This window comes from Mustelus asterias, chromosome 17 (assembly GCF_964213995.1).
Source record: "Mustelus asterias chromosome 17, sMusAst1.hap1.1, whole genome shotgun sequence".
In the NCBI taxonomy this organism is placed as follows: Eukaryota; Metazoa; Chordata; class Chondrichthyes; order Carcharhiniformes; family Triakidae; genus Mustelus; species Mustelus asterias.
The window spans coordinates 39,536,450-39,549,043 of NC_135817.1; positions in this window are offsets into that span (position 1 = coordinate 39,536,450).

The window sequence follows — 12,594 nt, forward strand, 5'->3', positions numbered from 1 at the left end:
TATTCAGGTAAGCGTTCTCCAAGGCGGCCTTCACGACACACGACAGCGCAGAGTCACTGAACAGAAACTGATAGCCAAGTTCCGCACACATGAGGACGGCCTAAACCGGAATCTTGGGTTCATGTCACACTATCAGTAACCCCCACAGCTTGCCTCCTGGACTTGCAGAATCTCACTGGCTGTCCTGTCTGGAGACAATACACATCTCTTTAACCTGTGCTTAATGCTCCCTCCACCCACATTGCCTGTATCTTTAAGACCTGGTTGGCTGTAGAGATTCGCATTCTAATCAGTATTCTGTAACTTGATTTTGTGTCTCTGTATGCCCTGTTTGAGAGCAGATATCCACTCCATCTGTCGAAGGAGCAGCGCTCCGAAAGCTAATGGCATTAGCTACCAAATAAACCTGTTGGACTTTAACCTGGTGTTGTTAAAACTCTTACTGTGTTTCTCTCTGCCACCAGGAGTGAGAGAGGAGGTTGTCCAGAACTCATTGCTGTTCTGCTGAGACAGAACATCAGGCAGTCTTCAAATAATGTGCTGGCAGAACCAGTAAAGAAAGGCGACCTTCACTCACTCCCCAAAACTGCTCTACCTGCTGAGTCCATCTGAAAAGGCAAACACTGGCAACAAAAACCATCTGCTGAACATACCCCTTCATTTCAGACAACCAACACTTCAGCTTAAGGGTTAGGTTGATTGGCCATGCAAAATTGCTCCTTTAGTGATCCGGGATGTGTAGGTTAGAGGGATTAGCGGGGCAAATGTGTGGGGTTGTGGGGATAGGGCCTGGGGTGGGATTGTTGCCAGTGCAGACTCAATGGGCCGAATGGCCTCCTTCTGCACTGTAGGGTTTCTATGATTAAGCTACGGGCCTGCGACGGTATCGTAAAGGACTGAACTGAATCTCATCTAAGTTTAAGTTTATTTTATTAATGTCAAAAGTAGGCTTACATTAACACTGCAATAAAGTTATTGTGAAAACCCCCTAGTCGCCATACTCAGCAGCTGAAAGGATATACTGAGGGAGGATTTAGCATGGCCAATGCACCTAATCAGCACGTCTTTCAGACTGTGGGAGGAAACCGGAGCACCCAGAGGAAATCCACGCAAACACGGGAGAATGTGCAAACTCCGCACAGGCAATGACCCAAGCCAGGAATTGAATCCCAGTCCTTGGCGCTGTGAGGCAGTAGTGCTGACCACTGTGCCATCTTTTTTATCTTTATCTGCTTTTAATCTTTATATTTGTATTTTATTTAATAACTTTACCACTTTTATTTAAGTAATTTCCAGCAGTAGTTTTGTAATAAATAACTTTTATTTTGTTTAAAGATGAAGCTTGTCTGCTGGGCCTGCAGATATTCTATCAGTTTTTTTCTTTGAACTAGTTCCCTTTGAATTAAATTTTATGACTGGGCTGTTTCAAAGCAAATCCCAACATTAATGTAACAGTGGACTGCCAAGGGAGCTGTGCTTTACAATTCTTTTCATCAGATGGAGTGCTGCATTGTAAAATGAAATTGTCATTAATATAATGGAAGTAACATGGCGGACCCAGTGCACTTTATGAGTGGGGTTTTCTGGTTATGCCCATTCCAATTCCAGATACCTGGCCGAGGTCAATGGACTTTTCAATGGTCCGTCAAATTGTCCATCCTGCCCGCAACGATTCCCGTGGTGGCTGGGATTGGAAAATTGGCCCATATGTCTTGTTCACTATTATTCTTGGAAATTCTTGAGTCAGATGTGGGGTTGAGTAGAAGGGGGACATTTAACCCGTCAAATGTGCTGACAACAATCCCACCAAGGCCCTATCCCGTAACCCCATGTATTTATCCTATTAATTCCCCCAACACTAAGATGCTATTTAGCATGGCCAATCAACCTAACCCACACATCTTTGGAGTGTGGTCGGAAACCGGAGCACCCGGAGGAAACACACGCAGACATGGGGAGAACATACAAACTCCACACAGACAATCACCCAAGGTCAGAAATTGAACCCAGGTCCCTGGCGCTGTGAGGCAGCAGTGCTAACCACTGAGTCCAGAGGTTACCCACCAGCACAGAGAAGGTGGCATATTCAACTTCCAATTAAGGCTGTCACCAGGGTCTTGTTTTGAGAAGGGGAGTCCTTGCAGGGTGCTCCAATTTTCCTTACCACAACCAATATGATCAAAATGTTTACCAACTTGGGCCTCATCTGGTGCCAGCAACTTTCTTCTCTGCCTTCAGCGAGCATAAAAATCACAGGAGCTTTCTCACACAAGGGACCAGTTAAATTTGCACTCAAATCCAGTCAAGATGCTCGTTCACCTGTTTAGGGAAAACATAACTCGTTTATTTGCAGGTTAAAACTATGCAGAGACTTGCAGCCTCGTGTCTGCATTCAGCTCCCGTGATGATTCTCAGTATGCTTACCAGGGGTGATCACCCACCCTGCTCCCAGAGATTCCCTGAGTCATGTGAGCCTTACCCTGTGGATTGATCCTTAAAGGGACAATCACCACAGATCCTGATAGCATCAGTGGGCCTTGAAAGTCACATGCAAAGAAGGATCGCTTAGACTTTGGCTGGGTGTCTATCGCTGCCTGTTCAGTTAAACAGCTTACAGTGATGACTGGTGACTTTCTGGTATGTAAGTAACCTGTGTGGCTTTAACTGCCCACTTGTTCAGTTTCTGCTGTGTGCGTCAGGTGGAAGTTTAACAACACCAGGTTAAAGTCCAACAGGTTTATTTGGGTAGCAAAAGTGTGGCTTTTGCTACCAAATAAACCTGTTGGACTTTAACCTGGTGTTGTTAAACTTCTTACTGTGTTCACCCCAGTCCAACGCCGGCATCTCCACATCGCGTCAGGTGGCGCAGTGATGAGCACTGCTGCCTCACAGCACCAGAGCCATGAGTTCAATTCCAGCCTCAGGTGACTGTCTGTGTGGAGTTTGCACATTCTCCTTGATGCGCAATTAATTCACTCGGGAGGCGAGGACGTACCCGGGAATAAAGGCTTTTATTCACAACAAGAATAGAGCATACTGCTTAACAATATTATCCCAGACTAAGGGCTGCTAGGAAGTAGCAGTGACCTTTATACTCCTGTAAGAAGGCGGAGCCAAACGGAGTGTACCACAGAACAATGCTAACAGGCGGAACACCCCAACCCTAACCCCAACAGTAACAAGAGTAACATATGTACAAGTACCCATAGTGGTAACCATCTATGGTTCACCACACTCCTCGTGACTTTGTGGGTTTCCTCTGGATACTCTGGTTTCCTCTCAAAGTCCAAAGATGTGCAGGTTAGGTGGATTGGTCATGGTAAGTAAGTACATGAGTTTACAGGGATAGGGCAGTGAGGGGGAGGGCCTGAATGGGATGCTCTTTCAGACTCAATGGGTCAGATGGTTCTATGGTTTGCTGCAGCATCATAGTATGTAAGCTACATTTCTTTTAAGTTTGATCAAAGAGCTCTTGGATACCTTGAATTTTCAGTGGTTGTGAAGTACCTTCAAAATGCAATTGAATGCCGTGACTATCATTTCTCACGTTGATACTTGGTGCACTTCATCATGCCTTTTCAAACTATGTTAAAGGAAATAGAGTATTCTTTTCCCACTGAGCACTCTTTACACTTGTAGCACATTGGCTTTGCACAGCAGAGTTACTCTTTTAGATTAGCAGGCACTTTTAAAAATATGGATGCATATTTTACATTGAATTTTGTGCAAGACACTATATGCTTAGGAATTTTTATTTATTTATTTGGACTCAGCACATAAATTGCTGTCTGTCAGGAAATCTGTCAGAAGCTTTTTTGAGCTAATCCATCTGCAGTGTCAACTCAAGAAAGTTATATTCTAATAAATTGCCACCAAAGTAATTTTATTCCGATATTGCACATCCAGTAGCCTGTCTCACTTCCCATCTGCATGTCCTGCAAATCAGACACCAAGTCATAGATGATTTTCAGATAAGTTAAATTAATGATTGTAAAATCCTTCCGCAGATACCATACCCTAAGAGTACGGCAATGGTTTGCCATTGCCCTGTGCAGTAGCTGGCCAGGAAACTCTCCTGTGCCGACTGTCCTGTCATCAGGTGTTTTGGAAGGATTTACAACTGATGATTAACCTCTTTGGCCACAATATGAATGTACTTTTTGTGACCATTGAGTCCTGAAGTGGGAATTGAACCCACAGCTTTTGGCCTAGATGTAGTGACGTTATTGCTGCAGCAAATGATATTGTAAAATCACCTGTGAATAAAGAAAATCAAACATTGTGTAGAACAGGTGACTGATTCACAATCACTCATTTTCACTCGCACTGAAGTCAAACTCCTCCCTCTCACCAACCAATCACCAGTCACCACAAATGAAATTTGACCAGAAAATGGCAGAGTGTTGGTTCCGGTACAAAAAGCGGAGTGTTTCTCTCCGATGGCTCCTGCGCTCCAACGGTGTGTTCATCCGAGGCGCCCACCCCACAACCTCTTAACTGCTGCAACTATTAGGGAGCATATACACAGCTCCCCAGCACTTCCACAATGACTGCAGAGGATGACAGGCAAGAAGACAGCACCGTGCTTTTCGGAGAAGGCCTTCACAAAGGATGCTGGGTGGATTGGAGCAAAGGCGGGAGAACCTATCACCCTGTTCCAGGAGGTGGCCTTCCAGCAGGGTTACCACCCCAGGCTGGGATGCAGTGGTAGTCTTGATCAGCGCAAGTGCACGCCAGAAGAGGACAGGGCAGCAGTGTCGAAAGAAGTGAACCACCCCCAACTTCCACTGGGTCCCCTCACACACCCCACACATTCCCAACCCTTTCTCTCACTCAGTCACCTTGCCCTTTGCCAACACAGGCACCATGTTCCTCCTCCCTCCCACAATCACCGTGTTCCCCCCCAGTTGCTGCTATGGTCCTCACACTCCAGCTCCCACTCAAGTCCCACACCTACCACAACTCATCATCATCTTAAATGTCAACACTCCCACCTGCACTCTTCCTATCTATGTCACAGCAGGACAAACTCAACCACAACAGGTGTCAGTGGACGCAGCCAGCTGGAATCATGCCCAAGCTGACAACCCTCACACATTTTGAGGAGTGAGCCCTCGACCTACCAGGGAGGAGGAAGACTGTGCCTGCACTGCTATTGAAGTGGGGGCAGCAGAGAAATGTGAGAATCCTCAACACATATGCTGGCATTCATCAAGTTTCAAGTGAGTAACCAATGTTCATATCCCCCCTAATGCACTGATGATATGTATGTTCTCGTGCAGGCTAGCCAGCGAAACAGGCTGGGCCATCCTCGCACCCCCTGGGCCCTCTAGACTCCAGCAGCTCTGAGGTGGATTAACCCCACCATTGAAGGGATGTCACCCACAACTGGCACCAGTGCAGATGCTCCCACCTCGGTGGGATCACTAAGTCGTGGGATCACTGGTAAGCACCTCACAGCCGAAGATCCGCAGCAGGCAGGGACGTCCCAGAGTGGCACTCAGAGGGATGCCGGAGTCCAGGACTCTGCTGAGCTTTAGGCCAATAATGTGCCCCTGGGTTTCATCGTCCCACAGCTGCTGGAGCTGCAAAGGCAGAGTCGCGAGTATTAGGAAAGAGTGACAGCAACCGTCCTCAGAGTGCAAGACTAATTGGAAGAGTTCCATCGCCTTCTATCCAAGGAGATGGTGCCTTCACTGCAGTGCACAGAGGCCAACACTGCGAGGTTGGCGTCCGCAGTGGAGGTCTTGGTGCAGGACGTTCACCCCATGGCAGGAGATGTCCGCACCCTGGTGCAGAGCTTCAACTGAATGGCACAGGCACTGGTGGGAATCCACAAGTGTCAGCGCACTGGATGGTGTGGCTTCTGGATCCCACTCCAGTTGTCCCTCCATCACATGGAAGAGCACAGGTGCCCCCAGAAGTCCAAAGGGAAGAAAATCGGCAGGAGTACAGCTCGGGGCCCACCAGCCAGGGGACCCTGGGGGTGTCCAGCCCACTTGACAGCCCCCTCCCTGTGAGTGACATGCCTCCAGCCCCTGACACCGAGGAGAGCAGTAGTCAAACGTCCATGTTGCCCGAAAGTAGGCTTGGACCCCCAAGTTCCCGGCCATGCAGGGAATAGCCACCAAGATCGAGGGATGCACCTAAATGTAGTGGATGAGTCAGGAAACCATAGGCACTTAGTGGGCACAGATGAATATAGGCATTAGTGTCGATTGATCACCATTTTGCTTTGAATATTTGGCAATAAATTTCACTTAGTTCACCCACAGAGCCTTTGCCCTGTCTATTCATGCCACCAAACTTGGGGGAACCACCGCACTCACCTGGCAGCTCATCCCTGTGGAGTGTGAGAATGGCAGTGCGATGTCCCTTCCATCCTCTTGCCATTGCCCACTAAGAAAGTAAGACCGGAAACACATCGGCGCGAATCGTGCTCTCCGGAGTTTGAACATGCGCTGACATTCCTGCAGACGGAGAGTGCAGTCCAAAGTCGCCCCTCACGGTTTGCAACTGTATTTTCTTTGCACTTAATATGAGCTAATCAAAGGACACACACAGAGGTAGTGCCATGGTGAGGATGCAGCACAGCTGCTGTGAACAGATCAAAAAGATTCAACAACAAAAAAAAAAGAGAAACAAAGCATACTGTTCTGGGGCCTGCAGTGTAACAAAACTAGCAGGCAGAGAGGAAGAATTCATTGGTAAGCAGCACAATCGCATTATCTTTCACTGCATTTGATGTTTAGTATTTGTATATCACATTCTGATCACAGTGAAAAAAGGATTTAAAATCCTACACAGAACCATGGATATGAAACCATGCTATTGTTTGATTGTGCAGGTGAATAAGTGTATGCCATTTTTTTGATATCTTGTCAGTAACAGAAAACAAACTGCTATTGTTTGAAAATGGAAATAGACCTTTTCTTTCAGTTTTTAGCTGCCGACAGAATTGAGGCATATCTCTAATATGCTGCTTTCATTTTCAGCCTGCTGCCTAGCATGGGAATGACTGGATCTAAGAACGAATGAAAACATCATTGATGCATTATTTTTCTAACAGTCATCCTCAATGTGAAATCCAGAAATTCAAGCAGGCACAGAATGAACTTGGGGGAAATTGTACATAAGTATCAACCATTGCAACACAATCTGACCAACACATCTGAGATCATGATTGTGGATTAAGAAATTAGAATTTAAACGCTACAGGAGTGTTTATTGGCAAAAGTTGTGAGGTTAAGTTTGAAGGAGTCTTTAAATGTCCCTAACAATCTATCAGGTAGCACTCATGCGCGCAAGAGTTTGCAAAATACTGCTAATGCCTGTGCTCATTGTGAGGGCATGAATGCCCAAAATTATGAATGTATCCTTCCAACGTGCTAAATGTTGATGTTAGAACTGATGCAAGGGATTTCAGCAAACAGCGCGTTTTGTCCCTCAGGCAACAGCAATAAAACTCAGCCATTATTGGCACTTAAGGAGGAAATACATTAAATTGCTGCTTAGTATATCATTCATATAATGTGCTGGTCTTAAAGATATGACACAGGTATTAGAGGTCATCCAACTACTTGCATTTGTGTGACCAACATCAACTTCTGGTGGGTGAGCCTAGGTTGACATTCAAGTGCTACACTGTCAGAGTAGGCAGCACGATGGCACACTGCTGCCTCAATTCTCCCTCAGCGTACCCGAACAGGCATGCGGCAGAGTGTGGTGACAAGGGAATTTTTGCAGCAACTTCATTGCAGTGTTAATGTAAGCCTACTTGCGCCACTAATAAATAAACTTGCTGTGAATGCAATGTCTGCCCTCAAGTGTACATGAAAGATCACATGGCATTATTTAAAGAGGAGAGGGGGTTTCTCCCAATCTCCTGTCAAATATTTACACCTCAATCAACACCAAGCAAACAATTTATCTGGTCACACATGAAGCAAGCAATATGAAAGCCCAGCTTGACTGAGTGCTGCTGAACATAACTCTGGGAATTTGATAAGTGAGCGAATTTGGTGCACTGGCTAAGGAGGTGCTGTTCTGGTCTTTTACAAAAGAAGGAGTGGTCTGAGGCAGGCAGCCAGAGACAGCAAGACCTGAGAGCTAACAACCAGAGTCATTAATTAAATGGACAGGTATGGAATTAATGGGTGGGTTTTAAGCCTTTCTTCCCTTCTAAACTGGGGCAGCTGTTTTAGTTGGTACTGGGAGAAATAAGTACTGAATTAAATGTATCGCTATATCTTCTTTGTTTTGTTGACATTGAGGGAGAGATTATTGTCATCACACCAATTCACCAGATTCTCTATCTCTTTCCTGTATTCCGTCTTGTCATTGTTTGAGATCCGATCCACTACAGTGGTGTCATCAGCAAACTTGAAAATCGAATTGGAGGGGAAATTGGCCACACAGTCATAAGTGTATATGGAGTAGTAGGGGGCTGAGAACACAATCTTGTGGGGCACTGGTGTTGAGGATGATCATGGGGGAGGTGTTGTTACCTATTCTTACTGATTGGGATCTGTGGGTTAGGAAGTTCAGGATCCAGTCACAGAAGGAGGAGCCGAGCCCCACGCCACGGAGTTTGGAGATGAGTTTCGTACGAATAATGGTGTTGAAGGCTGAGCTGCAGTCGATAAATAGGAGTCTGACATAGGTGTCTTTGTTATCTAGGTGTTCCAGGGTTGAGTGCAGGGTCAGGGAAATGGCATCTGCTGTGGACCTGTTGCAGTGGTAGGCGAACTGTAGTGGATCCAGGCAATCTGGGAGGCCGGAATTGATCTGTGCCATGGCTAACCTTTCGAAGCACTTCATAATGATGGATGTCAGAGCCACCAGACAATAGTCATTAAGGCACGCTGCCTGGCTTTTCTTTGGTACCGGGATGATGATCATCTTCTTAAAGCAGATAGGGACCTTGGATTGTTGTAAAGAGAGGTTGAAGATGTCTGCAAATCACCCGCCAGCTGGTCCGCGCAGGATCTGAGTGATCATCTGGGTACATCACCTGGGCCAGTCGCTTTCCGTGGGTTGACCTTTGAGAAGGCTGCTCTGACATCTGCAATGGTGACCTGGGATACAGGCATGTGTGGCTAACTAAGGAGGCAGTGGCCTAGTGATATTGTCACTGGACTAGTAATCCAGAGACCGAGGGCAATGCTCTGACCATGTAACTACATACATCACACTGTGGGTGGTGCCACTCTCCATTTCCTTGTTAACCCTTGCTCTGCCAAGCATCTTACATTATAATGCAAGCAGGCACATCTCATCACAAGGAGTTTATCTTACAAAAAATTGAGCAGGTTGGCCCTATACTTATTGGTGTTTGGAAGAATGAGAGGCGATCTAATGGAAACATAGAAGATTCTGAGGGGGCTCGACAAGATGTTGAGAGGATGTTTCTCCTCGTGGGGCAATCAAGAACAAGGGGGGCACAGTTTTCAAATAAGCGTTCTCCCATTTAAGATGGAGATGAGAGGAATTTCTTCTCTCAGAGGGTTGATAGTCTTTGGAAATCTCTTCCACAGGGAGCTCTGGAGTTTAGGTCATTGAATATATTAAAAGCTGAGTGATGCGCGATTAAATCACTCGGGAGGCTAGATTGTACCCGGGAAATAAAGGCTTTTATTAATAACAAGAATGGAGCATACTATATACAATACAATCCCAGACTAAAGGGTCACCAGGCAGTACAGTGACCTTTATACTCCTCCAGGTAGGCGGAGCCAACTGGAGTGTACCACAGAACAATATCAACAGGTAGAACACCCCAACCCTAACCCCAACAGTGACAACAGTAACATATATACAAATACCCAGAGTGCTGACCATCTATGGTTCTGTACCCATAGTGGTAACCATCTATGGTTCACCACATTCATCCCTCCTTTAAAACAAAGGGCGGCGGGGCAAAAAAACCCAGAACGAACTGTCCATATATTCACAAGTTCAGTCGTATTGGAGGACCGCACCGTCTCTGCAACCTCCTCAACACTGGTGGTAGCGCTGGTTCTGGCGACCGTGATGACCCTCTCTCCAAGGCGGTGTCCAGTGACTCCTCCAGTTCCTCACGGACAGATGGACCACGAGGTGGCGACAATCTCCTGGACTCGAGCACGCCTCGAGGTGGCGACAATCTCCTGGACTCAGGCAAGCTGTACACGGGAGTAAGAGGGTTAAGTGGTGGTCCCGATACTGCCCGCGCCGTGTCAGGAGGGGAGATAAAGGTCAAGGGGTCCCTAACCAGGGGTGTGGGAGCGACAGGGGTTTCCAAGTCCCGTGCAGGTGCCAGATCTCGAATAGAGACCGTGTCCTCTCGCCCGTCAGGATATGCCACATAGGCATATTGAGGGTTGGCGTGGAGGAGATGGACCTGTTCAACCAAAGGGTCGGACTTGCGGGTCCTAACATGCCGCCGCAGGAGGGCAGGTCCTGAGTACATCAACCAAGATGGCAATGAGGTCCCAGAAGAAGACTTCCTAGGGAAGGAAAACATCCGCTCATGTGGAGTAGCGTTGGTTGCCGTACACAAGAGGGACCGGATGGAATGGAGCGCATCAGGAAGGACCTCTTGCCAACGGGAGACTGGAAGACCCTTGGACCTCAACGCCAGTAAGACAGCCTTCCAGACTGTAGCATTTTCTCTTTCAACCTGCCCATTACCCCTGGGGTTGTAACTCGTAGTTCTACTTGAGGCAATCCCTTTTGAGAGCAGGTATTGCCTCAAGTCGTCACTCATAAATGACGAGCCCCTATCACTGTGGATATAGCTGGGGTAACCGAACAGGGTGAAAAGATCCCGTAATGCTTTGATAACCGTGACAGCGGTTATGTCTGAACAGGGAATGGCAAAAGGGAATCGTGAGTACTCACCAATCACGTTGAGGAAGTACACGTTCCGATCTGTCGAAGGAAGGGGGCCATTGAAGTCCACACTCAATCTTTCAAAAGGGCGAGTGGCCTTAATGAGGTGTGCCCTGTCAGGTCGATAGAAGTGTGGTTTGCATTCAGCACATACCTGGCAGCTTCGGGTTATTGATCTGACATCATCCACTGAGTAGGGTAGATTCCGGGCCTTTATGAAATGGAAGAGCCTAGTGATCCCCGGATGGCAGAGATCATTGTGGAGGGCCTGTAATCGATCCTCCTGCACACTTGCACATGTTCTACGTGACAGGGCATCTGAGGGCTCATTGAGCTTCCCCGGACGGTACATGATATCATAGTTGTAGGTGGAGAGTTCGATTCTCCACCTCAAGATTTTATCATTTTTGATCTCACCCCGTAACGTGTTGTTGAACATGAACGCCACGGACCGCTGGTCCATGAGCAGGGTGAATCATTTTCCCGCCAAGTAATGGCGCCAATGCCGGACGGCCTCCACAATGGCCTGAGCCTCTTTTTCCACCGCGGAGTGCCGAATTTCAGGGCCTTGGAGGGTGCGAGAGAAAAAGGCGATGGGCCTGCCCGCCTGGTTAAGTGTGGCGGCCAGGGCGAAATCAGATGCATCACTCTCCACCTGAAAGGGGATGGACTCATCGACAGTGTGCATCGTGGCTTTCGCGATGTCAGCTTTTATCCCTTCAAAGGCTAAGCGAGCCTCTGCTGCCAGGGGAAAAGAGGTAGACTTTATGAGCGGACGGGCTTTGTCCGCATAATTGGGAACCCACTGTGCATAGTATGAAAAGAAACCTAAGCATCTTCTCAATGCTTTGTTGCTAGTGGGTAGGGGAAGTTCAAGGAGGGGATGCATACGGTCTGGATCAGGGCCGAGGACCCCGTTTTCCACCACGTATCCGAGAATTGCGAGGTGGCGTTTGCTAAATACACACTTCTCCCTGTTGTAGGTCAGATTCAGGCGAGACGCAGTGCGTAAAAATCTAAGGAGATTGGCATCGTGGTCCTGCTGGTCATGGCCGCAGATAGTGACGTTGTCCAGGTACGGGAAGGTAGCCCTCAGCCCGTTTTGGTCCACCATTCGGTCCATTGCACGTTGGAAGACCGAGACCCCATTCGTGACGCCAAAGGGAACCCTTAAAAAGTGGTAAAGACGACCATCCGCCTCAAAGGCCGTATATTTTCGGTCCTCTGGGCGAATGGGGAGCTGGTGGTAAGCTGACTTCAAGTCAATGGTGGAGAACACCCGGTACTGCGCAATCTGGTTGACCATGTCAGATATGCGCGGGAGAGGATATGCGTCCAGCTGCGTGTATCTATTAATGGTCTGACTATAGTCTATGACCATCCGGGGTTTGTCTCCAGTTTTAACCACCATGACTTGCGCTCTCCATGGACTAGTGCTAGGTTGAATGATCCCTTCCCTGAGGAGCCGCTGAACTTCAGATCGAATAAAGATCCGATCCTCAGCGCTGTAACGCCTGCTCTTAGTTGCGATGGGCTTGCAGCCTGGCACGAGATTCTCGAATAAAGATGGTGGGGTGATTCTGAGTGTCGAGAGGCTACACGTGGAGTGCGCTGGGCAATTTGGAGGCTGCTGTTCTCCCACTGAAAGTGGAGGGAGTGGCCCATCGTATTGCAGGGTTACACTCCTCAGGTGGACCATAAAGTCTAGTCCCAGGAGTATCG